The sequence below is a fragment of the Symphalangus syndactylus genome, chromosome 3, assembly GCF_028878055.3.
Source record: "Symphalangus syndactylus isolate Jambi chromosome 3, NHGRI_mSymSyn1-v2.1_pri, whole genome shotgun sequence".
Lineage (NCBI taxonomy): Eukaryota > Metazoa > Chordata > Mammalia > Primates > Hylobatidae > Symphalangus > Symphalangus syndactylus.
In genome coordinates this window covers 36,701,035-36,727,489 of record NC_072425.2, presented here as the reverse complement: position 1 = coordinate 36,727,489, position 26,455 = coordinate 36,701,035, and the positions used below count along the sequence as shown (strand labels likewise).

At 42.1% G+C, this 26,455-nt stretch overlaps 1 long non-coding RNA gene across 1 annotated transcript in view; it reads right to left on the bottom strand.

Moving 5' to 3' along the window:
* Positions 1-8,657, bottom strand: part of LOC134736177 (uncharacterized) — a 216,156-nt gene extending 207,499 nt beyond the window's left edge. Inside the window, exon 1 of the long non-coding RNA XR_010120000.1 lies at positions 8,547-8,657. This is a non-coding gene — a long non-coding RNA (uncharacterized lncRNA). The remainder of the gene's footprint in view (positions 1-8,546) is intronic.
* Positions 8,658-26,455: the final 17,798 nt, after the last annotated feature.

Below are 26,455 nucleotides of genomic sequence, written 5' to 3'. Positions count from 1 at the left end.
GGGAATGCAAATAGTCTTTGATTAATACTGGGGAACATTCTTTGAGCTTCCTGCTAACCATCTGTAACTATAATTGTCTCTTCAAAGAAAATTTGCTTCTTAATTACAAGATCATGCACTAAAAAATAAAATGGAATGTAGCATGTGGACTAAGAGATGTGTGTGTGTGTGTGCGCGTGTGTGTGCGTACACGCACGTGCTGTGGGGCGTATGTGTGTGTGTTCACGTGCGTGTCGTATTTGTCTAATTTTAAGAAAATTAGTCAGAAGCCATTTAAAATTCTCACCAAGATTATATGACCAGAATTATACTTTAAAAGTTTAATGAAAATTCAGACTAAGATAACGTGGCTAGATCAATTTCCAAAAGCCACCTTTGCGTTGATGCATTTTCAAAAAACTGCTTTTAGAATTCCAAACTTGCCTCTCCACAGTGGTTGCTCAAGTGTTTCTTTCCCTAGGAAGGGAATGGGAAGGAGCATGGTGGCCCCTTGAAGAGGGTCACTTTTGGGTAAGGGATATCATTTGGTTTGGGTGTTTTAACCATGAGCAAATTAGAGGAAGCCATTGCATCACAAGTACCCCAAAGTGTTTATGGGAAAATGACTGTAGACAAATTTTGAACATTCTTTTGAAAAACAGCCCCTTCATAAAAGAAAAGGAGGGTGGGGACTCAAAACGAGCCACTTCCCGTTCCTGGCCTTAATTTTCTCAACTGTAGTGGTAGGGTAGGTGATGCTAGGAGAAACCGGCAGGGCTTAATCTGAATGCTAATAAAATACAGGAGCCACTTCCCACACCAGGAAAAGTAAAGTAGACCATGGAGATGAAAGTAGGTATCCCGAGGCCGGTAGGATTCATGGTCCAGGCTGAGAAGAGAGATGTCTCCCACCAGGAGGAAAGAAATGACATGCTGAAGACTTAGATACCTGGATGGGTTCATAGTGAGTGGGGAAGATATTTGTTGCAGCTGTAGAGAATAGCTCCAACTGCCTTCTGGACAGGTACCACAGGAGAGGAAGTGCTAATTCTAGATCCTTCCACCAAAGGGCTGAACTCACTCTTTGACCCAAGAGACCTACCTACTCTCATTTACTGAACTCCAACCTCCAGAGACCCAATAACAGAGAAAAGCCCAATTGCAGAAAACTTCTAGATCCCCAACTCACCATTTTCCAAAATCAGGAAGAGACAGACATTGAGACTGGGTGGGAGTTTGGTGGTTGTTGCCTAACTCGCTTTGCCATTCCTTGAGATTTGGGAAATAAGCATTGCATCAGAGTTTCTAGGGTGAGTGAGGACAGTGGGAAGTTAACAGAGATTTCCCTTCTGGGGTCCCCTTCGATTCATTCCTATTCTGCCAAGGCCTTGCTTAAACAGATCCCATAGGACTGGCTCAGCCTCTGCTGTTCCTCCCTCTTGGTTCTGTCTCCTTAGTAACAGCAGGGAGGGAACACTCTTTTGGTGTCCAGTGCTCCAGGATAGCCAAGGAGCAGAGTCAGGGCTGAGGAATAATACATAGTTCCCCTATGGTGGATGGCAGGCTTAGATGCCCACACCCTTTGCTGCAGGTCAAGCTTCTCCATCTCTGCAGGTGGCCTCAGAGCCACCTCCATGGGGAGGTACGCATGTTTCCTATGTTCACACCAGGAAAGCCTAGCAGTGAATGCTCCAGAACAAGAGGAAGTGGGCTCTGCTAGAGCTACAGTCTTCCGTTTCTGGTCTTTCCTTCAGGTGTGGGGTGTTGCAACCAGCCTCAAGGCAGGAATATTCATAAAAATACTATCAGTTTTCCTGAGTGGTCCTGGAAAAGGAACTACACTAACTTGACCAGATGAAGACAGCTTCTGGTTTTGGCCTGTGTCAAAGTGGTTTTCCAAATTTCACTTGAAATTTTAGGTTGCATATTTTCCCAACTTCAGATTTCCTCTTAAAAGATAACTTTCCCGGCTGGGCACGGTGGCTCACGCCTATAATCCCAGCACTCTGGGAGGCCGAAGTGGGTGGATCACCTGAGCTCAGGAGTTCGAGACCAGCCTGGCCAACATGGTGAAACCCTGTCTCCACTAAGAATGCAAAAATTACCCTAATGTGGTGGTGCACGCCTGTAGTCCCAGCTACTCAGGAGACGGAAGCAGGAGGATCTCTTTAACCCGGGAAGTGAAGGTTGCAGTGAGCTGAGATCATCCACTGCACTCGAGCCTTGGCAACAGAGCAAGACTCCATCTCAAAAAAAAAAAAAAAGGTAACTTTCCTATGCTTCAAATGACAAGACACCTTCCCTATACGTGGCTGTAAAGCCTATAGCAGCCAGAGATTTGGAATATCTGTTTTGATTGAGAATGGGGTAAGCCAGCCCAATGAATCATGCTTAAAATGTATTTTATATTAGATCTGCAAAAGTAATTGCATTGTAAATGTCTGTGGAACAATCTTGTAGCTAGTAATAGGCTTATGTAAGAAATGGTAATTAAATGAATTGATTTTGTTGCTTCAAGTCTTCCCACAGCCTACAAGGCCTTACTTGAGGTAGCTCACTGATTCCATCTACCAGCGGTCTTCCCTCCCTTGTTCTGCCCAGTCACAGGCTTCTTGCTTTTCCTTCACCACCAGGCAGTATAACCTGGTTTCAGAGCCCTGTCCCTTCACAGCCTGTGAAAGTTCCTCCATATTGCTTTATTTAAAAAAAATTTTTAGTTCATATGTGATAGTTGTCCATATTTCTCCATAACGCTTTACCTTTGAGGGTTTTTCCAACCTAGTCCTGCATGGCCATTCAAGTCTCCATGATCACATGAGTAAAGCTCCCATCCATAGCCTTCCTGGGAGCAAGACACATACACAGATTTCTCCACTGGATCTTTCTTTGGGTTTAACTATCTGTCAAACGACAGAACCTTAAGGGAACTTGGGAGAGCCTACCCTCAGTCCAATATTTAAAATATTATTTCAATGTTCATTCCTGTTTTCGTTATTTCATTTTGTTATTCTCAAAAGAAGATTTCATCTTCTGCATGATCCATTTCTTTTGTATCTCACAATCATAAAATAAAATATTTCTTCAAAACTCAACTACAATTCTGCCTATACATGTTGGTTGAGATTACTTACGGGATCAATTAATCATACCCTCTCCCATTTGAGTTCTGAATCCATTAGGAAAGGACCACTGGTGTCAAACAGAGACTGAATAACAGTATTATCAATGGAAAAATGGTATTAGGAAATGTGAGATGGGAGACCTACAGGAGCTTCTACTCCTTTTTCCTAAATTCTATATCTTGGGACCCACACCTGATGCGAGTTGAGCCTGCCACCTCCCAGCTGTCTGGAGCACCATAACTTGCCTTGCTGAGTGTATAGAATCCAAGGGGAAAGACTACTCATGAGAAGCATTGTTTATCCCATCCAAAAGAGGAACGTCCGCCAAAGAAGGCTTTCATTATGTCATCCAACAGAGGCAAAAGCTAGGAAGCAGAGCAATACTTTTAAGTGGGAAGAAGTTTCTAAGTTATGGCTGACAGAGAAAGGAGGGGAAGCAAGGGATGTTGTCCTGGTCGTTCTGCTCACTTTGTCCTGCTTGAGAAAACCCCTGGCCTCTCATACATTCTCCTTTTACAATATCACTGAGTATATGGTCTCCTTCTGTGCCAGTTCTAATTTAAACTCTATTCAGGTCCCTTGTCTCTTCCTCACATTATCCCTTTTAGGACCATTAAACTATTTTTGTCAGCCCGTCCCTGGGTCCTGTCTAAATTTCATATTTCCTGAGTCAAAGAATCCCAACAAATAACTCCTATGACCAAAATCAACTCTACGAGAATTAGATTTTCCAGCAATGGAGAAACCTCCCTACTATGTCTCATACACAACTCGCAACCCACTGCAATTTGGAGCTCTTCTTTATTCTTGAGTAAATAGTTTATTCCTCTCTCCTGAGTGACTACTCTGTGCTTTCCCTAATGGCCTCCACCTGTCCATTTGGCCATCCCCAAGGGTCAAGAACATTCCCAACCGCAACCAGCTTTCCCAGGGGCTTGCTCTCACACCAGTTTACATCAGAAGACAATTGAGTGAATATATCTGCCATTTGTATATTTTAAATGTTAATGAAATTGCTGAGCGCTCCAACTGCCTCCAATTCACTTGAGGAAGAAGAGGCCCCTGTAACTCCTTTGTTTTGGCCAATTTCTCCCATTTGGAATGGCTGTATCTACCTAATACCTGTACCTCCATTGAATCTAGGAAGTAACTAGCTTGCTTTTGATTTTGCAGGCTCATAGGTGGAAGAGACTTGCGTTGTCTCAGATGAGACTCTGGACTGTGGACTTTTGAGTTAATGCTGAATTAAGACTTTGGGGGACTGTTGGGAAGGCATGATTGGTTTTTGAAATGTGAGGACATGAGATTTGGAGGAGTCGTGGGTAGAATGATACGGTTTGGCTACGTCCCCACCCAAATCTCATCTTGTACTCCCAGAATTCCCATGTGTTGTGGGAGGGACCCGGTAGGAGATAATTTGAATCGTGGGGGCAGTTTCCCCTATACTGTTCTTGTGGTAGAGAATAAGCCTCATGAGATCTGATGGTTTTATCAGGGGTTTCTGCTTTTGCGTATTCCTCATTTTCTCTTGCTGCTGCCATGTAAGAAGTGCCTTTCACCTCCCACCAGGATTCTGAGACCTCCATGGCCATATGGAACTGTAAGTTCAATTAAACCTCTTTTTCTTCCCAGTCTCAGGTATGTCTTTATCAGCAGTGTGAAAACGGACTAATACAGTATCACACATAGAAAGCCTAGGAAGTTGTCTTTTAGCTTGACTAGCATAAAATTTTCCCTTTGGATATCCACAGGCTCTAATTGGCAGCAATCTTAAAAGCCAAGTTCTATTATGTAGGACAAAAGGGTTTCTCTTAGCATTTAAAAATAAGTGTTTTGAAAAAAGAAAAATTGATATGACATGAACAACTAAAAGACCTGGAGCCGAGTGACAGGGCATCCCAATCCTTCCTCTGGTCTATTCCAACAGCAAAAAGGAAGAGCTTAATCAAGTTTGGGTGAGGGTGTACCCCATGTTTCTGGGCAGCATGACTCTCAGATCCTGTCTGCCGGCTGTCTGGGTTCCCTATACCTCCCCCAGGCTGCTGGGATGAAAAGACACTATTTGTCAGAGGACTCTGCATAGTCAGTGGGATAATGTGGTTTAAAACTTGTTCTAATTCCTGGAGAAAGGATACCTTGGGCATCAACATTTTGGCATAGCCCCAGGCAGACAACCTAGCTCTGATCTGAGCAAAGGAGTGGTGTGGGCGTGTGGGTGTATGTATGTATGTATGTGATATGTGTTTCTGCATGTGTGTGCTTGTGTATATGTACATGCATGCACACCTGTGTGTGTGTACACTCACACTGTCCTGCACAATGATTACACTTCTCTAAAGCCCTGCTTGCTGCCCCAAGACAATGGTGAAGAGAAAGGCTGAGGATGGGAGCCTGGAACCATGGGGTACACCTGGCTGAAGGACCCTGGACCCTGCTGGTTTCCACAGCTCCCTCTGCCTGAGACACTCTGCCTTTCCCTCTTGGCCCAGTGAACGTCTCGTCCTGCCATGCTCTAGTCAACAGACCTTGACCAGGGAAAACATCCTTGGCCTCCAGGACTTGGTCAATCCCTCCCTTGTTACAAACTCCAAAAGCTGTTGTGGTTCTCTCCCCCGAGTAAAACTTCCTCCTTCATGGCATTTATTTGGAGTGTGACTTGGCATTTATTTGGGTGATTGATCACAGTCTATCTCACTCACTAGGGTGAAACCTTCATGAGAGCAGGGGCAATGTCTGTTATTGTTTACTAATGTGTCCAGACACATAGTGGATACTACAAAAATAATTGTCAAATGAATGAATGAATAGGCAGTGAATTAACAAACCAATGAACCAATGATTTGCTGACTCAATCAATGATCCGCTCTCAGAGCATTTTCTTCACTTACAAAATGGGACCCATAAAGTCTATTCTGTATCACAGAGAACACACAGAACAGGCACACAGTCAGAATGGAGCTGCAGAATGTTAAAAGCATTCTCCATTCTCCTTAGGAAACCTGGAGAGTGGAGGCCCTAATTGCAACTCTGTTCCCCAGAGATTCTGATTTAATTGATGTGGAGAAAAACCTAAGTGTTGGAACTTTTTGACAAGTTCCATAGGTGATTCTAAGGTGTAGCTGGGGTTAAGATCCACTATGCTTGATACTTAGGGAGCCTCAAGTTGAGTCATTCCTGGTCTCTGCCTTTCAGTTTCTCCTTGTCTAGTGGGCAGGTGAAGCCTGCAAATGGATCCTGGCATTGCAATGTGCTAAGGGCTAGAATGAAAGATTGGACTAGCAGCTATAAGGTTAGAGAAAGAGAAGAAAATGATCTCTGCTTGGGTAGGCTGCTCAGGGATGACTCTACTGGGGCCATGGCATGAGTTCCATTCTGACATCCAATTCAGAATTTACCAGGCAAAGCCAGGGAGGCCTTCCAGCCCAGAGAGCAAACAGCAAGTCCAAAGATTCAGAGGTGTGAGGGGGAAAACAGATTAGGGATTTTTCCAAACTACAAACTGAAATTATATAGGCTACAAGAGGATGTGGAAAACAATACCAGATAAAGCAACTTCATTTGCATTCTTCGTTGTGAGGAGAAAGGCATTCCTAAAACTCTGTGGTGGAAAAAGGGAAGAAACTAATGGCCAACCACATACAAGAAAAATGTGGAAAGTTCCAAAAGAAATCAGCCACCAGCAGCTCTGCAAACTCAAGCTGCGGTGGATGGTTTAGGCAGGTGTTTCTCTAAGTGTTGTCACTTGATCAGCCGCAATAGCATTACCTGGGAACTGGTCAGAAATGCACATTCTCAGGCTCCACTCCAGAACTACTAAGTCAGAAACTCTCAGGATGCAGAGAAACCTGTGTTCTAACACACCACCCTCCAGGTGGTTCTGATGCACACTACAGTTTGAGAACTTCTAATTTATGGTTAGTCCCCAGAGGGCTGTAGCTTTAAAGAAAAATAGCATATAATTCAGAGGCTGATATAGGAAGGAGCCCTTAGTACACTTTATTTATTTTCTTTATTGGCAAACAAACATGGGTTTTGAGACAGTCATGAGGCCTTAAATCCTAAGGAACTTCCCCTTAAGAGAAACTGAGTTCTGCCAGCAAAAGACAGCGCCTCCTGTGGCAGAACAGGTGCTTCTGCCTAATAGTGGAGCAGGAGGCCTTGCTCAGGGCACCAGAATAAGCATGGAGTCTTCCCCAGCTACAGCCTGCAAGCCTGCCTATGGGTCTGGAAATCAGGGCAAGGCAAGATTCCCACGTACAAAATTAGATCTTGGAAACAGGTTAGTTATCTTGGACTGACTTAACACAAAGGAATGTTATCACTGTGCAGATCTACACAAAGATCTATATGAAACTGAACTGAAACCATGCAGTCTTTCAAAGAGAAGGCCACCAGCCAGAGAGAATAGTGGAATTATCAGATGCCTGTGCTATTCCTTGTACAGAAAAATCAGGAAACTGGGTTTCTGTAGATTGTCTGAAGCCAGCTTCTCCCCTACCATCTGCTATGGCCTACTATCACCACCATTCTGGGTACCCAGAGAGGGGTATCACATCCATTATCTCATTTAGTCTTCACAGTGATTCATTAACTTTCAGGGGGCACTCTAAAAGGTATAGGCTTTTTGCAACCACCTGTCCAAAGGAAGTCACAAAGTCCTAGAGACAGCAGCCAACTGCAGTATTTTATTTTTCAGAGACAGACGCTAATTACTCTCTGAAATGATTGAATCAGCAAAGTACTCTGATGTTGCATGACAACTGTGAAAGAAGCATATGATGTTGTGTAAATATTTCTTTCCTTCATCTAGGTCATTAGTTTTTAGCACCTCATCATTTTGCTGCCTTGCTTTCCACGTTGATTGATCCTGCCACTTCTGTGTCATGGGATTTAGAGGTTTCGAACCAGAATCACCCGAGCTGGCTCCAACACTCACCAGTTGGGTAATCTTGGACCCCGGCCTTCAAAATAGGAAAATAACCCACCAAGATGATTGTGAAAAACTACGACAGTGAATGGCCCACTCAAAGAGATCAGTAAATGTGGTACTTTTCTATTCTTCAAGGTTGTTGCCAAGATTACCTAAGATCATATATGTGAAAGGCACTTTGTGTCTTGTGAACGGCTTACACTAGTGTTGACTGTTATTATTCTTTTACTTTCCTTTCCTTCTAATTTTTACCTCCAAGCCTTTTTTTAAACCATACTTTTGGTTTTTATAGGAATTATGCTTTAAAAAGACACCTACCAAGTATCACACCCCCAGCAAGGGGTGCCCCATCCATTATCTCATTTAGTCTTCACAGTGATTCATTAATTCTCTCGTTTTTTACAGCGAAGCAAGTGCAACTCTTAAGAGTTGCCTGTGATTTGAGGACTTTGCTGTTAACTAGTGTCAGGACAAACTTTTGAGCCCAGCTTAGTCTGACACTCCACTTTGCCTACCTGGGTGAAGCCTCAGAGATCCTTGTAGCCCTCATATCCTGTTGTATCCACAATGGACTTGTCCCAGGTCACAGAGCAAGTCACAGGCAGCACTGGGGTTAGAACTCACATCTCCTGACCCTCAAACCAGCACTTCAAGTTCTCTGCTGTTAGTGTTTCAGTCACTTTCCCGACCCAGGAGAGGCACGATCTAAATCATCCTTTCCCAAACCATCACCCAGAAATCTCTATTTGACAAACTTCCGAGACTGCTTTCTTTGTGGAGCTTCTAATCCTCATGCGTGGTGAGGAAGATGGCAGGTAGGGGAAAAGCTTAGGAGCTTAGTTCCTGTTTATCCTGTCATTCTTTTAGTCCCTGAGGCTACAATATCCATTTAGAAAGATTAAATAAAATGGAGTGGGGACAGAGAAAGGGGAGCTCAGGGGGAGGCTGAGCGAAAGAAGAAAGTGGAATTCCCTAAGCATTAGACTAAAGAGCCTAAGACATTAGTCATTCTCAAATGGGTCTCACTTCTTAAAGACAAACTGGCTTCTTGGGAAATCGCAGGCAGGTGAAAGCAGCTTGGGTGATTCTTTTTTTTGTCCCTGAACTTGGCTTTTCTTTTCAGCATTCTCAGGTGCACTTGCGGCGCTGGGAGGAGATTGGGCTTTTTCAAAAGACATTTCCACCTCCTAATCTCTGTGCCTACAAACCAAATATTGATCTATTTAGTAAACCAGCCCATGGGAGGAGAGATTATAAAGCCCTGTTTACTCAGCAGTTGGGCCCCCCTGACAGCTGTTCAATGAGGGATTATGATGTCACAGTGGTAATTACACTATAAACAGGGGATAGGGGGAGAATAAAGCATGAAAGAGAACCCTGGGCTTGTTACCAGGCAACACAAAATATGCAACCTGAAACCAGGCAAGCATGTAAATTTCCTTACAAGCCTCCCAGATGTCCTCACTTTATGGCCAATGCTCAGTTTCAGTTTCAATTTGTTTATTTGCTCTTCTTCAATCACAAATGTGGAGCTGAGAATGTTGGAAGAGAGAAGAGAAAGCAAGGAAAAATAAGACAAGGAGGGCCCCTGCTTCCTCCCCCGGGGGCGTAAGTGGGTCCCGAGAAAGAGAAGGAGCTGGGTCTGCTCTGTGCAGAAAGCTCTAGAGGTCAATGTCCCAGAAGGAAGGTCAACCCAGTAAAGAGGCTAAAGGCAGCTAACAAAAAGCGCCCAGGAGAGAGGAGAAAGAGAAAAGGGGAGTGGAAAGTGAGAAGATAAAACTGGCTACATAGGAAAAGGAAGAAGAGTCCATTGCAGGATCAGACCCCAGAAACTAGAAGGGGCTCCTGGAGTCCCCACGGCCACAGCCCCACCTAGTGGGTGCCCTGTGTTCTTTATGCTATTCTTTTGGTGGTGGCATCCCTCATGGTGCCAGGCAGCTCTGCCTTTCTCTGGGTGGCTTTATCAGAAAAGTCCTAGGTTGAGCTGAAATCAGCCTCCTGGTTCTAGACACCTCCCTAACCCATTCGTTCAGATTCCACTCCTCAGAAAAAGTACCTTACAGCCCCACAGAGATTTGGAAACAATGGCCAGGATACCCTGTGTTTTTCTTCCCCTGGATTCTCATTCCAGCAATAGCTCTCCCGGTGGGTTTTTCAGATGAAATTTCTTCTTGCCTAAATCGCACAATTTTCAGTGTGCCTATGTTCCTCTTACAATGTAGGCTTTGAAACCAGACACACCCTCCCAGGTGTGGTTTGACCTCACAGAATTAACCAGAGCCAGCTACATCTCCCCTCTCCGGTCTCATCCATGAAGCCCTACTCTTTAGAGAGCTACAGAGGTGGGCTGGAAATGGCTGGAGCAGGCACATGAGAGTGGATTGCTAAATTTTCAGGAATTCTGTGAGCCGGTTGTGAATCCTTGGTAGCTTGAAATCCACCATGGGGAAAGTATTTACACCACAGATATCGGGCAAATGCAGGAAACCCAGGCTTTCCTTCACCATCCCCCAGAGAGCGGGTTTACCAGCACACCACGGTCCCTGACCAACCACTTTCCACTTCTTTTGGGATTCAGTGCCTCACAGAAGATAGGCAGAAGCCTGAAGCCAGAGAGCCTCACAAATGACAGGCCTTCCTACAAAAAGCTATGAAAAGAAAGAACTACTGCCTCTGTTAGATCTAAAGATCATGGGACAGGAGTTTAATTCCTTTTGACTCTTCCAACTAGTGTGACCACCTTTGCTGACTGAGAACATTTCTCTTGGGAGAGGCTCACATTACGGCCACACAGTTTTCCACAGGGCCCTCCAAGAGGCAGATGTTGAATGGCCAGGTTGCCAAAATAAATAAATAAATAAATAAATAAAGTCACTAAACTGAATTGTAGAGGTGGCTGCAGTTGCTTGCATGGACACAAACACAGCAGCTCAATCAGCGGCTTTTCTGCAAACTTGGGAATTCTGTCAAATTTCTTCTTTTTTTTAACTCTAGGAATAACTGTCTAGAATGATGGTTTTGCCTGAGCTAAGTTTCCATCCTGGTTCAGCCCTTCCCTTGGTGTTTGATGGGATGTTCATTAGCTTCCCTCGCTGGGCCTCAGTTTCCACATCAGTCAGTGGTATGGGTTGAGTCTTAGGATGTCTAACTGCAGATGAGTTTTGCAACTGACTCCAACATGGGCTGTGGCATTCATATTCTGATGAGTGCAGTGAGCAGAGCTGAGTTGGTTGAGCAGTGTTTTTGTACAAGCTAATCTTACTGTGCAGACTTGCTCTCTGTCTTCACTCCTGTTGTCCTGGGGATGGTTTGTTGTGACCAGCCTCTCCTCAGATGCACTGTCAATGCTGATGAAATTGTCCTCAGTATTGCAGCTCTGGGCCAGATTATCTCCTAGAGAATCTCCTCCAATCCCAAGCTGATTTTAAGTCACTTCCCTAAAAGAGGCGCCCTCAGGTGCCCCACCCTGAAGCTTCAGATGAAGTAGAGGTCTGGGGGCCTTGGCAAAGCCTCCACCCCTTTGCAAAGATTCTTTCTTTGGATCTTACGGGAACCTTTCCCAAGAGCAAAAGCTCACAGTCTTTTTCTTTTACCAACCTTGTGACAACATAGAATGCATCCCAGTGCTGATACTGCATCTTCATCCCATGTTCCTTTCAAGAGCCCAGGTTCTGAAGTCAGAATCCTACATCATTTGCCAACCCAGTCTTTGTCTCATCTCCTCTCTGCCACCCCCAACTCCAGCCATCCTGGCTTCTTTCTCAGCATCTACACTACATGTCCCTGCTTCCCAAATTGCTCCTTCCACACGTCCATATGAATTGATTTCTTTGAGTGTTCAGAGAACACTCCACTAATCCCTCCCTACTTCACTCCCAGTGTAATCTGTCTCCATAGATCATCACCACCTTGACTATGATGTACCTTACTACCTGCATTTAGCCTTTCCCCAGAATGTTAGGTCCAGGAGCACAGAGGCTTTGTTCACTGCTGAATCCCCAGGGACTAGAACAGTGTCTGGCACATAGTAGGCACACGATTAATATTTGCCCAATGACTGAATATACAGTCGGTTCTCATTATTCTTGGATTCTGCATTTGTGAATTTGTTTACTTGCTAAATTTATTTGTAACCCTAAAATCAATATGGCAATTTTGAAGTTATTCATAAACATGTGCAGAGCAGTGAAAAATTTGAGTTGCCCAAAACACCTGTTCTCAGCTGAGGTTGAATAAGAAGACACTGTCTTCTGGTTTCAGCTTTCATGATGTAAACAGGTGTCCTCTTCACAGTCTGTCTGGTGCCATGTTTTTCCCATTTTTTGTTGGTGATGTCACTGTTTAAAATGACCACCAAGCATAGTACTGAAGTGCTATCTAGCTTTCCTAAGTGCAAGAAGGTTGCGATGTGCCTTACGGAGAAAATACGTGTGTTAGATAAATTTCATTCAGGCTTGAGCTTATAGTGCTATTGGCCATGAGTTCAACGTTAATGAATCGACAATATATACTAAAAAAGGTGTCCTTAAACAGAAGCACACAGAAAACAAGATTATATTAATATATTGATGGGTTGATGAAAATGTTGTGAACAGAAACTTTCAGGAACACAAACCTGTATTTTCCTTAAGGGCAATTGTTCAGTATTTACTAATTCAGTGTTCAAAGAGACTGAGACTTTATAGATCATAACTACTACAACAACAAAGAACTACTAGAACAACAAAGATCAACTGTACATGCATTTGAATGTTGAGCACTAGCCCATTAACAGTGGTAGTGATCTGGCAAGTGACTGTAACTCGGCCAGGGGTTCCTAATCTGTAAATTGGTAATGATAGCACCTATCTGCATGGCTGTTCTGAAAAGTAAGTGAGATTATTAATGTCATCAAATGCCTACCACAGCGCCCAACCCATAGAAGGTATACCAAAGATGTCTGCTCCTCTTACATTTATCTTGTTCATATGTAATTGCAATCCACAGAGCAAATGCTTTTTGCTTTCTTGTATTATCAAAAACATTTATCCTTGTAGTTCCCATGACTGAAACAGCCCATCAACTGTTCTGGTCCGTTCTCCAACTGTTGGCCACTGAGCTTACATCAAATTTTGAATTACACAATGAGCAACTTTTTAAAAATGTAGTTCTTTCCTTCTTCTCAAGGAGTATATTTCTTTACAGTAAATTCCCAGGAATGAAATTCCTAATTTGATGGGTGCCAACAATTGTATGGCCCTAAGAGTAGGTTTTGATAGTGGTGATAAGAGGAAGCTTCTTGGCAGACACTCAGTCAGGACTTAGAGGTTTGCCAAGTGATTCACCCATTCTCCAGCAGCATTCAACTTCCGGGAGAATTCAGATTTGTGAGAAATCCTATCAATAATCTCATCATATCAAGGAGGGAAACTGAGACTGGAGAAAAGAATTGAGTTGTCCAAGGTGCTCTGGCCAGTCAATACCAGACAAAGACGACCCCAGGTCCGCTGACTCTCAGGTCATCATTCTTCCCACCACCCTTTGGCTAGGATGGTAATTAGGATATTCCTACTGGGCTTAGTAATGCTGCTTCCTCAAGCTTTTAGGACCCATCATTTTAAGGAAAGGAAATGTGATACATATACTTTATTTTCTACTGATAAATTTAAATATGCTATTTTGTTCACTCCTTTCCCCTTTGAGTTTCCATATTGGCATAACAACAAGCAGGATAAAGAAGAGGATTTGTGCTTGTCTTTAGGATACAGTATCAAAAGACCAAGGGAGACTCTGAATCTGACCAGTACAGCATTGTCCTCACACCTGTCATTTAAACTCTTCCCATTCAACTGTTTTCTGTAGGAGGTACAAAGACAGCAACTTTTCTCACAAGACTTTGAAGCAAATACTGAGCAGTAATTTTCTGATACGAAGATAATGAATGCATTCATATAAATCATCATGACAGTAATTAATGGTTCCTAGAGGATGGAATGGCCTCGAAGAGTCACCCACTCTATGAGTACAATTTTCAAACCACTCTAGAACTTAGCTGTCAACTTTGCCTTGAAAAGTTCCTGATGATATCTGAATAGAACAGGCTAGAAGTAGAATAAAGTTTCTTATGGAGCTTTGTTTATTCATAAAGTATAGTTCTTGTACACTTTCAATCAAGAAAGAAAATTCCCCTTCGTGGACCTAGTCTCCATGTTGGGCCAAGGAAGCCAATAATCCTCACATTGGCATTAAGAGAAGAGGTTTACAGAAATATCTATCTCAATTATAATCTGGCATTGATGATGAGATGGCCTAATCTGCCATTAGAAGAATTTTATTGACATGTTATCAGATTTTTCACGTTTTCTTTATAGAAGCTAACAGCCCTCTGTTTTTGCCTAAGATTGCAAGGAAGGAAGGAAGGAAGGAAGGAAAGAAGGAAGGAAGGAAGGAAGGAAGGAAGGAAGGAAGGAAGGAAGGAAGGAAGGAAGGAAGGGCGGGAGGGAGGGAGGGAGGAAGGGAGGAAGGGAAGGAGGGAGGGAGGGAGAGAGGGAGGGAGGGAGAGAGGGAGGAAGGGAGGGAGGGAGGGAGTGGTCCTAGCTACCCACTTCTAACCCTGAGCTTTTCTTCCTCAATGAACTGATTCACAATCTCATGAAGTGAAGGGAAGCAGAAATTGCTCCCAGATTTTCTCTAGGCCTGTTGGATGGTTGCCTCTTTGGCTGGGATGGGATGTTAGCAGAAATCAGCACAGGCTGTCTCACTGCAGAGCAGATGCCAAGGTGAGACTTCATGGCCACCAAAGACTCTGATTTGGCTCTTGTCAAATACAAGATGATTCTGCGTAGAAATATTGAGGGGCCAGAGACATGAGCTTTTTCCTTCTATGCCCCTCCTCTAAAAGCTAGATAAGCCTGGACACTTGATGCTTGCTTGATGGGTTTCCTGAGACAAGAAAAGATGATCGGATGATGGGAGCATCCCATGCTTTGGTAGGGAAGCTACCACCTGACCCTCTGCTGCCTAATTTAACAAATTACGTATGCCCTCCTGAAAATGTACACATTCAGAAAAGCTGAAAAACGAAAAGTACATGAAGAAGGGACTAGACGCCAAAAATGGGAGGAGGAAGGCAGCTTCTATGGCACATAAACTTCTCCTTCTCTTTATTCCCATTGGTGCTATCAGATTCTCCCTAATTAAGCAAGCAGAGATCCCATTTGTAGCCTTAGGTGGAAACGATGAACACCTTATAAGACTAGGGTAACCGCACTGTCTCTGCTGAATTCTGTCCTAAAAGTTCAGAGGGCATGAGGACAAATTGGCTTTGGTAAACAATAGTGCAAGCAAATAATGAGGCTAACAAACCATCATTCTATGTGATGCATGATGGAATATACTAGGGGCATTGTTAAATTTTTTATTAGACCACTCTTTGAAAGAATATGACTCGTAATTTTAATTTCAATTATTGTAACTCACGTCACTGGATTCTTGTTACACCAGTCCTACTACTAAAAAGTATTTACAACAATCAGCAATTCTTCTACCTGAAGGCTCACAAATTACACTTAAAAGTATCAATAATGTCTACTAATCTTTTATTTTGAACAAGACATGAATGGAAATAAACATGGAAGTGAAATATCTTATGAACCTTCCAGTTTTGATCTAAAGGACAGATGTGTCACCACATGAAAGCACAGTGGGTAATTACCAGGTGGTTGAAATGACAATTAACTCCATCCTTAATAATTATAATTTGACAGACAATAAATCAAGATGGCAGCCATCTGTAAATAAACACCCACAGAGCCAGCTGAACAATATTGCACAATAGCTTAACCTCATAAACTAGCAAACTAGTTCTGACTAGTGAGCAAGTAAATCTCCTAAACACCAGAGAGAAGCAAGTTTTTGGGTCACCATGTTCCTACATTCGTCAGCTGGACACAATTGAGGGCCTAGTGTTGTTTTGTTTTCATTTGATTTTTTTTCTAGGACAATTATTGTTATTTTCCACAAAACATTAGCTTATTTTAAAATACGGGATTTATGACTTTTTGGTTCAAGTGAAACTGTTCTCTCACAAATAGCTCTATCCTGGGGCCTTATGAATCTCCTAGCATACTGTGCCTCGGCCACAGACCAACAGCCACTGTTTACTGCCTCTCTGTCTTGAAAGCCTCTCCTCATTTAGCTTCCATTAAATATCCCTTTTTTTCTTTTCAGGATTCTTTCCTGAATTTTGAGAATGTGATGGTATTAGTATCAACAACAAGAACATATGTTCTTTCTTACCTTCTGCTAACTGGTTTATATGCAGTTTATTGGTTAATCCTCTTAACAGCCCTCTGAAGTGGAGATCTTATTTTCTAATTACCCTTAAGAACAGGGAAGCCAAGAATGATCCAGTCACTTTCTCAGGGTCATACAGCTAGTAAATGGGGAAGCAAAGATTTTTAACACAAGTCAATAACCCTGAGGCTGTGGCTCTCAACTCTGCTGCTTCATCTGCAGTCATTATTATTTTTTCAGGTTTTATGTTGGTTATTTTTTTAAAATCTCACTAAAATATCCTTCTCTTGGTATGTCAGCTACTCTCATGCAGCTGTCATTTCATTGCTAAGGATTCCCAAATCTATCTTTAACTCAGGTCTGCCCTGCAAATACCAGATTCTTGCAGCAACACATTGCTGTAACTCCCACCTGGATTTATTCTTTCATTCAGCAAATATCTATTAAGTATTATAACTGTGGTCAGGCACTGTTAGGTACAAGGACTACAGTGGAAAACAACTCAGAAATCAGTGACTTTGTGGAACATATATTATAGATGCAAGACAGTGGGAGAAATACAAACAGTCGATAAAATTTAAAGGTAAAATACAGAGTATGACTGATGGTGATATGTACTAAAGGGGAAAAAACAAAAAGGAGGGATTGGGAGATCAGAGGGAGAAGGGAACCTACCTCTTAGGGAAGGTGGCCATAGGAGACCTCACTGGGGAGGTGATGTCGCAGCGAAGACCTGAAGGAGGAGAAGGAGCTGCTTAGGTGGACACCTGAGGAAAAGCCATTCTGGGCTGGGGGACAGTTGCTGGAAGGCTCCTATGCAGAGCATGAGGAACGCTAAGGAATCCAAGATGGCAGAGTGGTGCAGAGAAGGCTGGAGCAGGAGAATAGGAAGCCCCAGAGGCAATCAGGCAAGGCTGCAGGGTCGGGAGGGGTGGGTCATGCAGACCAGCGCTGTGAATACTTGGGGATTTTACTCTGAGTGAGATGGGCTGGCCTTGGGAGGCTTTGGACAGAGGAGTCAGGATCTGACTACTCTTTAAAAGGACCATCCTGGCCACTGTGTTGAGAACAGGCTGAAGGAGGGCAAGGTGGAAACCAGAGGGGCAGCGTAGGGGGCTATTTCAATAATCCCGCAATAGATGATGGTGGGTCTGATGAGTGTGGTAGCCATTCAAGCAGTGAGAAATGATCAGATACTGAATCTATTTTGAAGAAAATGGCAGCATCATTTTCTGAAGGATCAGATGTGGGGTGCAAAGGAGAGGAATCATGGTGGACACTTAAACAATTTGCTGAGAAGGGGAAGTGTGACAGAAGCAGGTCTGGGGGTGGGATTGGAGAAAAGATTGGAAGCTTAGTACTAAATATTCCCAGGTGGTTTTTGTATGCATGTGTACAAAACAGACACCTATTGTTACACGCACACACACACACACACACCCTTTCTCCTGTATATCCTTCATCTCCATTAATAAAACTAACCAACCAGGCATTCACGCTAGATTTAAAGATCCTATTCCCTCTTCCTCATTCCAGCATTTAAGCATTCCCTCTAGGTCATACCTGTCAGCATTACACAGGTTCTCATTCCATGAGTACACCTTGTTTTCTGTGTCAGGGTATAAATCTTTCCCTCAATACAGGTGATACACTTGGTCACCTTCTACTTGACCTTGCTTCACAAATATCAACTCATTGTTTAAGGCACAACTTAAATATTCCTTCTTCTCTGTAGCCTTCATGAGCAAAATTCGCTACTCACTACTGTCATTCAAGTATTTCTTATTGAACAAGCCCATATGACTTTTCTACTTTGGACATCTCTTGGTACTTGCAGTATAGCATGTATGTGGACATGATGAGAGACAAGACCACAGGAGGAATGGGGAATGGGTTCACAAAGGACCTTGAACATCATGCTATGAGGACTGTACTTATTCATCAAGTTGACAGAGAACAATACCAGAGTTTCAAGAAAACAGAGGGTCTAGTTTAATGTGAGTCTTCAAGAATTCACTCCAGTAACTATATGAAGGGTGAGCTGGAGGGTAAAATAAGTCAGGCAAGATTTGATGAGCTCCTGAAAAAAGGTAGGTTTAATGGGGATGGAGAATATACAACAGATCTGGCTTTTCTGAACTAGACTCTATTGGGCTTATGGATACTATTTAATGAGGCTTGCCATTTACCAGGCACTATTTTAATTATTATACCTGTGTTAACTTATTTAGTTCTCTCAACCATCTCATGTGGGAAATAGCGTTCTTAGCTCCATTTTACACAGAACTTAAACTAATATCTGGATAGGATTGAGTAAGTCACCCAAGTCACATAGCTATGAAGTAAAAGTGCCTAGATGTGAATATAGGAAGCTGCTCCAGAGCCCATGCTCTTCTCTCTCACTGTTCTACCTCCTACAACATAGTGTATTCATATAAAGCTATATTTAGCTGAGAAAGAACATTTTCCAACCCATATTAATCCAAATTTAATGTCTACTTTAATAACTTCTGCAAAATCTCCCTTTCAAAATATACCATTTGTGAACAGTACATGCTATAACTTGTGTTTATATGGGTACTTAGCCACTATGTGATGTTTTTCTTAGTCTTTGTTTCCCCTTTAGTCAAATGAAGGGAAACATCTAGCATATGGAAGCATTTTCACTCTACAAGTTGTGCTGAAGGGGGATATTATGCAATTTGCAAACACTGTCAAATAAAATATAAATATGCATTAGAAAAATGCTGTGTGGAGACAAATATATCTTGTATCGATGATTCATTTGGTCAATCTTTTTTTATTCAACAAACACTAATCGGTCACCTATGTTATGACAGGGGCAGTGGTCAGCAGTGGGAAGAGAGAGATGAGTAAGACTTATCCCTTGTCATTGAGGAAAACTCACAGGCTTGTGATTTTTATTTTTAAATGATCATGGCTGGATGAAAATTTTTCAGTTGACTCTCATTACTCATTAACCATCTTAAAAATAAAGAAAATCCTGTATTTTGATTCATGTAGACCTATGGTTTTTAACCCAGTTCTACCTCTTAGTACCTAGACATGTTGTCCCATCTATCTGAGGCTCAATTTCCTCAACTTAAAACAAGACACTATCTTACAGGATGGTGGTGAGAATTAGGAATATGCCTAGCATATCAGCGTTAGTTTGAATCAGAGTAGTTAAATGAATGACTAATGTGGCTTTTTATTTTTCAATCACTGGTACCATTTCCAAGGGTCCAGTCAAAAGTCATACCTGTTCCAAAACTAGCAAACAACAACAACAAATAAAAACCTCCCTGGTGGCTTCAGGTAGAAAGGACATGGCCTATCAGGAACTGAATTGGTCAAGTTTTTGCAAAAGCAGACACGGAATATGCTGACATACCTTGTCAACAGCTAATACACCCAAGGAGGAAGGGCAAGTTTTCTGAGCATCGGCTTATGAAGGGGGAATGAAACTTGCTAAAGAAATGGTGAAGACTTGTACAACAATGAAGAGAACAGCTACTTCAGAACCAGTGTCCCCACAGAGAGAGAAAACCGTTCTCCTGAAAATGTCCCAATAGGTTTTCTTCAGTGGAGTTACACCAGCAGAATGGTTGGTTCTCTCCTGACAGGGGGGCCACAGTAAACAAGGTTTCAGGAATGAGACAGTCCCACCCATCACTGTAGGTGTGAGTCAACAGGGGATTCCCCACAGAAACCCCATAATAAAAAAAAAATGGTCAGACTGGTTCTTTCACCTCAACATGGCAGGCAGCTTACTCTATAGGAGTATCAGATGAAAAGAGCTAACAGGGAAGGAAACCAACAAATATCACACACATTTCACGTGTCAAATATTTTGTCAGGCTCTTTTCCTTGGTTAACTTATCTAATATTCCCAATAAGTCCATTAGGCAGGTCGTTATTATTTCTAGTTAACTGGGTGAGGAAACTGAAACTCAAAGAGGTAAGTTGGATTTCTCCTGAAGCTGTTCAACAGGTTTTCTCCAAAAAGATACCAGCATCTCACCACTAGTAGGTGGAATTTGAAGCTAGATCTTTCTGACGTCAAAACCTATGTTCGTTCTGCCACTCTATGTCTTGGTGTAAATCTGAAATCAGTCGGTTTAGGCCATCTGATTATTTTCCATTTGTCAGACCATTCCCTTTCCCCCAAGACAAGTCTCTTACCTTCTATCTGCCATGGATGCTTAGGAGACTGACCTGTATAGTGAGTATCACAAATCTCCCTGCCCTCTGGTTTTTGGTTGGGCTTCGCCAATGAGAAGTGCCAGCAAGTGATCAGAAGGTGAAAGGAGAGAGAGATTGAGGCATTTATTCTTCTGTATACTCCCAGCCTTGCAATTCTACCACTCTAGGTCTATTACGCCATGCTTGTTCCAAGGCTCCAGCATTCAAGTTCTATCTCTGGCTTTTCTGCCTGGGACAATAAGACCTTCCTGCTATCGACAATTTCTGGATGTCTAACCATTCCTTGTTGATTCTTTTAACATTGCTTATGTGTCTGTAGATTCTGTCTTTATGAAATTATATTCAGCTAACCCCTTTTGAGTGTACCATTTTGTTCCCTGATAAGACTCCAATGATCTAGTATTGAGCTAAAAACTAGTGTATATTTAATTCCACCATAGTTTAGAGACTTAAATTGGTCTTAAGATATCTAGTAAATAGCATCATCTTGCATCTTATGGAAATGAATCAGCTGAAATTGCAGTGAACACATTTTGTCTGGAGCTGATGAGCTTGCTGCAGGGCCCATAAACTCCCCACATGTTATTGGCAACCACTATGGTGAATGAAATTTCCCAGTCGCACTTGGAATGTGATGTTTTTCCATGAGGCCGTGCTACGAAGATGAAATCCAAAGAATATGAAAACACGCTTTATGGACCCTGCCAAGAAGTTCTCTAGAATGTAGGCAAAATGGAGCTAAAAGCATTTGTAACTCTGTAATAGAAAGTGGAGCTTTGGTTGGGAGAAGTTTGACTGAAATCACTTGAACCCTCCTGATGCTGGCTTTTGGGAATGATGAGTGAGTACTTTGTAAATGAACTGAGAAATGTTTCACCCTTAATTACCTTTTTGAAGCTTTCAGAGGGCTCCTACACAATAGCAGTTTGTCCATGAAACACATAAATCAAAAGGCCAACCGTGAGGCCTGAAGTCATACATCAATAAATCTGTTAGGTGAAGGCCAAGACTCTGTTTACAAATGCAAAAACAAAGTTGAGATTTTAGCTCCTTATCCTAAAAAGTTTGTCTCCTCCACCCCCCAAAAAGTGCACCAAACAATTACCAGCTACCTATCCTGAAAAGTGTCTGTACAACAGTCTTATTATCTGCCTTAATCCACATACAAAGACCTATTTTATTACATATTATTTACATATTACATATGTAATTACTTACCTATTATTACATAATATGTAAATATTATGTTATTTACAGGCACAACATGCAGGAAGTGCTTCTGTCTGGGAACATTTCAGGAGATGCCATTGTTGTGGTTTGATCTTGTGGCTTTTGGCACTAAGGCAAACATGGTAACTGCAATTTTCACGCATTCGCCCCAAAAGAACATTTTATAAGAGAATATGTTTGCTCTTCTAAAGCTATCTGTGAACTGTTCAGTATCTTTCCACGCGCTCCCCCAACTCCATCCTAACAAAGTTTTCCTGCGCAAACTTTTAGGGCTTTCCACTAACAGTAGAACACAGAGTAGGTGATCCGATTTTTGCATGAATAAATATAAGTGCTTCATGAATATATTTTTATTTCTAGTCTGTAAGAATTTTTGTGGGATGATAATTACATTTGTTTTAATTGCCCTGAACACTAGGGATGTTTTTCTTCATCCATTTCCTGCTTATGTGACTTCAGACAAGTTACACGGCATCTCTGGCTTTTCCCATCCATAGACCTGGGACACGAGCTTTTGCTTCATTGCACTGTTCTGCTGATTCAATATTGTAATCTTGGTGAGCAGCCTAGCATCATGATGTGCATATTAAAGAGGTTTACCAATGTCCAGCCCATGCCATTCCTTCTGAACTGTCAGCATGAACATATCATGTAAATGGATATGGAGAAGGATGGAAAGGGCCCAGCGAAGATTCCCTATTTGGAGGAAACCTGGATTTAATGGTTTGGCGGACAATCTGATTTCACCCTACCCAAATCTTTGCTGATGTTTTAGATCTTGTACTGAGGCCACCTTTTTCAGGCTTCCCTAGTGGGCAGGTAGTTTTTTACTAGAAATATTTCAGATGAGGAACTTTATATTTTATCCATTTTTTTTTTCTGTTTCTAGATCCTCTCCTAGCTCTCCAGCAGATGCCATTTGGTCCATGATAGTTTAATAAGTTTCTAATACCATATGTGTTTCCAATACCATTTGACTTTTCCCATTATTCTTCTATTTTACCATCATTATAAAAACTTTCTGTGTGCCAGGCATAGTGCTAGGTACTAAGGTTGTAGGAATGAATAACTTGTGGTTCCTCAGCTACAAAAGTTTACATTTCCATAAGGGAGACAGATCAACAAATAAATTCTACAGTATAATCACGATAGAGGGATATGAGATGTTATTGAAGCCAGTGCCAGGATAGGGTAAAGTAAGTTAGGTCACTAGGATGCAAAACTTAAGAAGACCTGTACTCTCAGTGTCATGGGACTTGCAGAGTTGGCACTTGTACCACCCTGAGAATGAGGGTTTCCTTAAATTTTATGCCCAAGATGCCTCACTTACCTCACCCTTTGTCCTGGCCCTGGTAGAAACACAACAGAGAAAGACCCAGCTCTCCTTTGTGGAATCCAAAAATTTCCCCAGAGCAGATGACTTGGAACCCAAGCCTTTGAGAAAGGGCAAGAGTTAGCCAGGCAAAGAAAGAAGGGTGGGAAAGGTAGAGGTGTCAGCAAATGTACAACCATAGAGGAGAGAGTAAGCATTGCATGCAGATGCACCTGCAAGTAGATTGATATGGCTGCATCAGTGCAAGGTGGCTTGGAGAAGTGGGCAGCAGGACAAGGATTGCCTAAGGATGAAAAAAAGGGCCAGTTCACAGAACCCAGGAGAGAAACATACTGTATATTTAGGAGGACCAAGTAGTTTATCATTGAACTTGGACACGTTTGAGGGTGAAAGAAGGTATTACCCATAATTGCTAAGGCAGTAAGATCAAACAGGAATGTGTATGTATATAATACATCTGCAGTACACAGTAAGCTAATGTCTCCTGACATTGTCCTCAATGTAGCACTTCTTCCACTTTCCCTAGGTGTTGGAGGTATTTTATTTTTCTTTAGTATAAGGGGAAGACCTCAGGGAAACAAAAAAATGTCAGGAAAATTGATTGTGATTAGGAATCACACAAGATTTGGGTAAGATCCCTTTATAAATGTGAGGCTTGAAACCATGTTTGGGCCAGTATCACTCCTTGTGTGTAAGGACCATGTGACCAACTCAGCAAAGATCTTTCTGCTTTTGAGCACTTCTACATTTCTGAGTTTTGATTTATAAATGCTAAAAGGATTGCGGACTTTCTGTCCACAGTAGTGAATGAGCAAGACATTTTAGAAGTTTATTCCAGCAAGCATGATGCCAGTGTCAACTGAAGAATGATGAGGTTCATCAATTCATAAAGAAGAGTTTTATTTCTCATAAAGAGCAGCAGCCTGCCAGGTAGCCGTTCTTGTAGGCTGGGAAGCCTAGCCTCTGGTTAGAAGCCGAGAACAGACTCTTGGAGATAAGGGCAAACAGAACCCGAATTTATGCGGAGCAGAGTGGCTGAATATGCATATTTAATAAGCTATAAGAGGATTCATGAATATTTATGAAAGGAGAAACACACACATGTACAATTGAGCTTTATGCCCCGTTCATAGGTCCCATGTACAAAAAACAGCAGCATTAGCATTATTCGAGGATGGAGTTTTCTGCCTTCTGATGTCAAAAGGTGAGGCAGAGGATATGAAAACCCTTACTGTGCATTATTTTAGCACAACTCCATGGTCAGTGGTCTCTTATCAGTCCAAAAGGCAAGGCACCCTCAGATAGTTGGTTACTAAGAGTGGTAAACTCTTCCCAGCACTTTGGGAGGCCGAGGTGGGCAGATCACGAGGTCAGGAGTTCCAGCCTGGCCAACATAGTGAAACCCCGTCTCTACTAAAAATACAAAATTTAGCCAGGCATGGTGGCACGCACCTGTAATCCCAGCTATTTGGGAGGCTGAGGCAGGAGAATTGCTTGAACCCAGGGGGCGGAGGCTGCAGTGAGCAGAGATCATGCCTCATGCCACTGCACTCCAGCAAGACTCGGTCAAAAAAAAAAAAACAGAAAAAAAGCTGGTTTCTGTTTAGCCCTTAGAGAAGAAAGGCTAATGGTGACAAGAGATCTAAGGAGGTGTTTCCGACCTCTTACCTCATCATGGCCAAGAACTCAGTTTCAAGGTTACCTTTGGGTCCCCTTGGCCAAGAGAGGGTCCATTCAGTTGATTGGAGGGCTTAGAATTTTACTTTTATTTCTCACCAGTAGGCCAACTCATATCCATGTAACCCTCCAAGGGGCTCCAGAGATTTCTGGCCAACTTTTGCTGATAGAATGCAATGAGATTCTGGACTTGAGTGAGGTTTTGATGCACACATTAAAAGAAAATTGTTATGAAAGAGAATACTCATTTATTTAATGATATTTCATACAAGTTAAGTCTTTTTGTACATGTCCCTTACTCGCACAACATTGTAATATGGATATAATTTTATCTCTTTCACTTTTTATTACTAAATGCAAAAAGGTAGAAGGACTAGTGTAATGAACCCCCATATGTATATCACCTGGCTTGAAATAACAGTTAATAACCCTTCATATTTTAGTTCATAGGTATAATCACATGCATACATGCACACATGCACACACACACACCTTTCAAAGTAAAACAGAGGTATCAGGATATTTGTCCCTTAAATACCTTGTTATAGATTTCTAAATGGTAAGATTTGTTTCCTTCAAATAATAATATCTAATAAAATTAACAACAAAATCAACAGTAACTTCCTAACATCATCTACTATAATTTTCATATCCACATCTTCACATTTGCATCCCTAATTTTCCCAGTTTTATCTTCAAACTTAGACCAATCAAGGACCCTGTATGGCATGTACCTGTTATGTCTCTTGTCTCTTAACTCTTTTTTAATCTACAGCAGCCCCAACTTCCCAGGACAATTGAAGAGGTCAAACAAGTTGTCATGTAGAATGTCCATTTTCAGATTCTGTTCCCTCATGGTGTCGTTTCCTTATGATGCCTATTCCTTTTGCTTCCAGCAAGCTGGAAGTTGGATCTAAAGGTTAGGTGATATGCTACTTAAAAGTTTTTGGCAGGAATATATCATAGGTAAGGTGAGTCTTTTTTCTTCATACATCTGATTGCCCATAAAGGATATTAGTGATATTAACATCTATCAAATTGGGCCCATTTAGAGAGGAGAAGCCTGAAGTTAGGGAGGTTGGTTGCAGGCCTAAAGCCATACGGTTAGTAAGAGACTGAAGCAGAGTTCAAGTGTTACATACCCATGCAAGTCAGGGAGTGAGGGCTGATGGACATATTCTCAAACTGTCCTAGATGGACAAAGTAGAACTAAATGATGAAGCATGCAAGTAAAACTGCAAGGCAGAATCATGGCCAAAGTATTGCCTTCAATAAGGGAAATCAGGCTGTGGGGTTGGTTGTGACAGCTCAATATTTGACCCAAGAAAAGTTTAGTGTAAAACTTTTAAAAAGCCTATACTACAGTCAATTAAGTGTCAGAAATAAGTAAATTTTTCAATGCTTTCTTACAGATTTGGACTACAATGTTTGAGGGGCTTGCATAAGGCATCATTCTCACTCACCTGTCACATAATAGGCAGTTGATAGCTATTTGTCAAATGAATGAAGCTATTTGTGTTAAGTATTGATACCATATTCTACCTCAATCCAGCAGCCAATCAATCCTAAGGGCCATTGATCCTAGTTCCTCAACATCTCTTGACTCCATCTTCTGCAGTGTTTCTCTCACTGCTTTAGAAAAAGCCACCCTGTCTCTCCCAAAAAATTACTGCGACAGCATCCTAATCTGTCCACTTGGGCCCC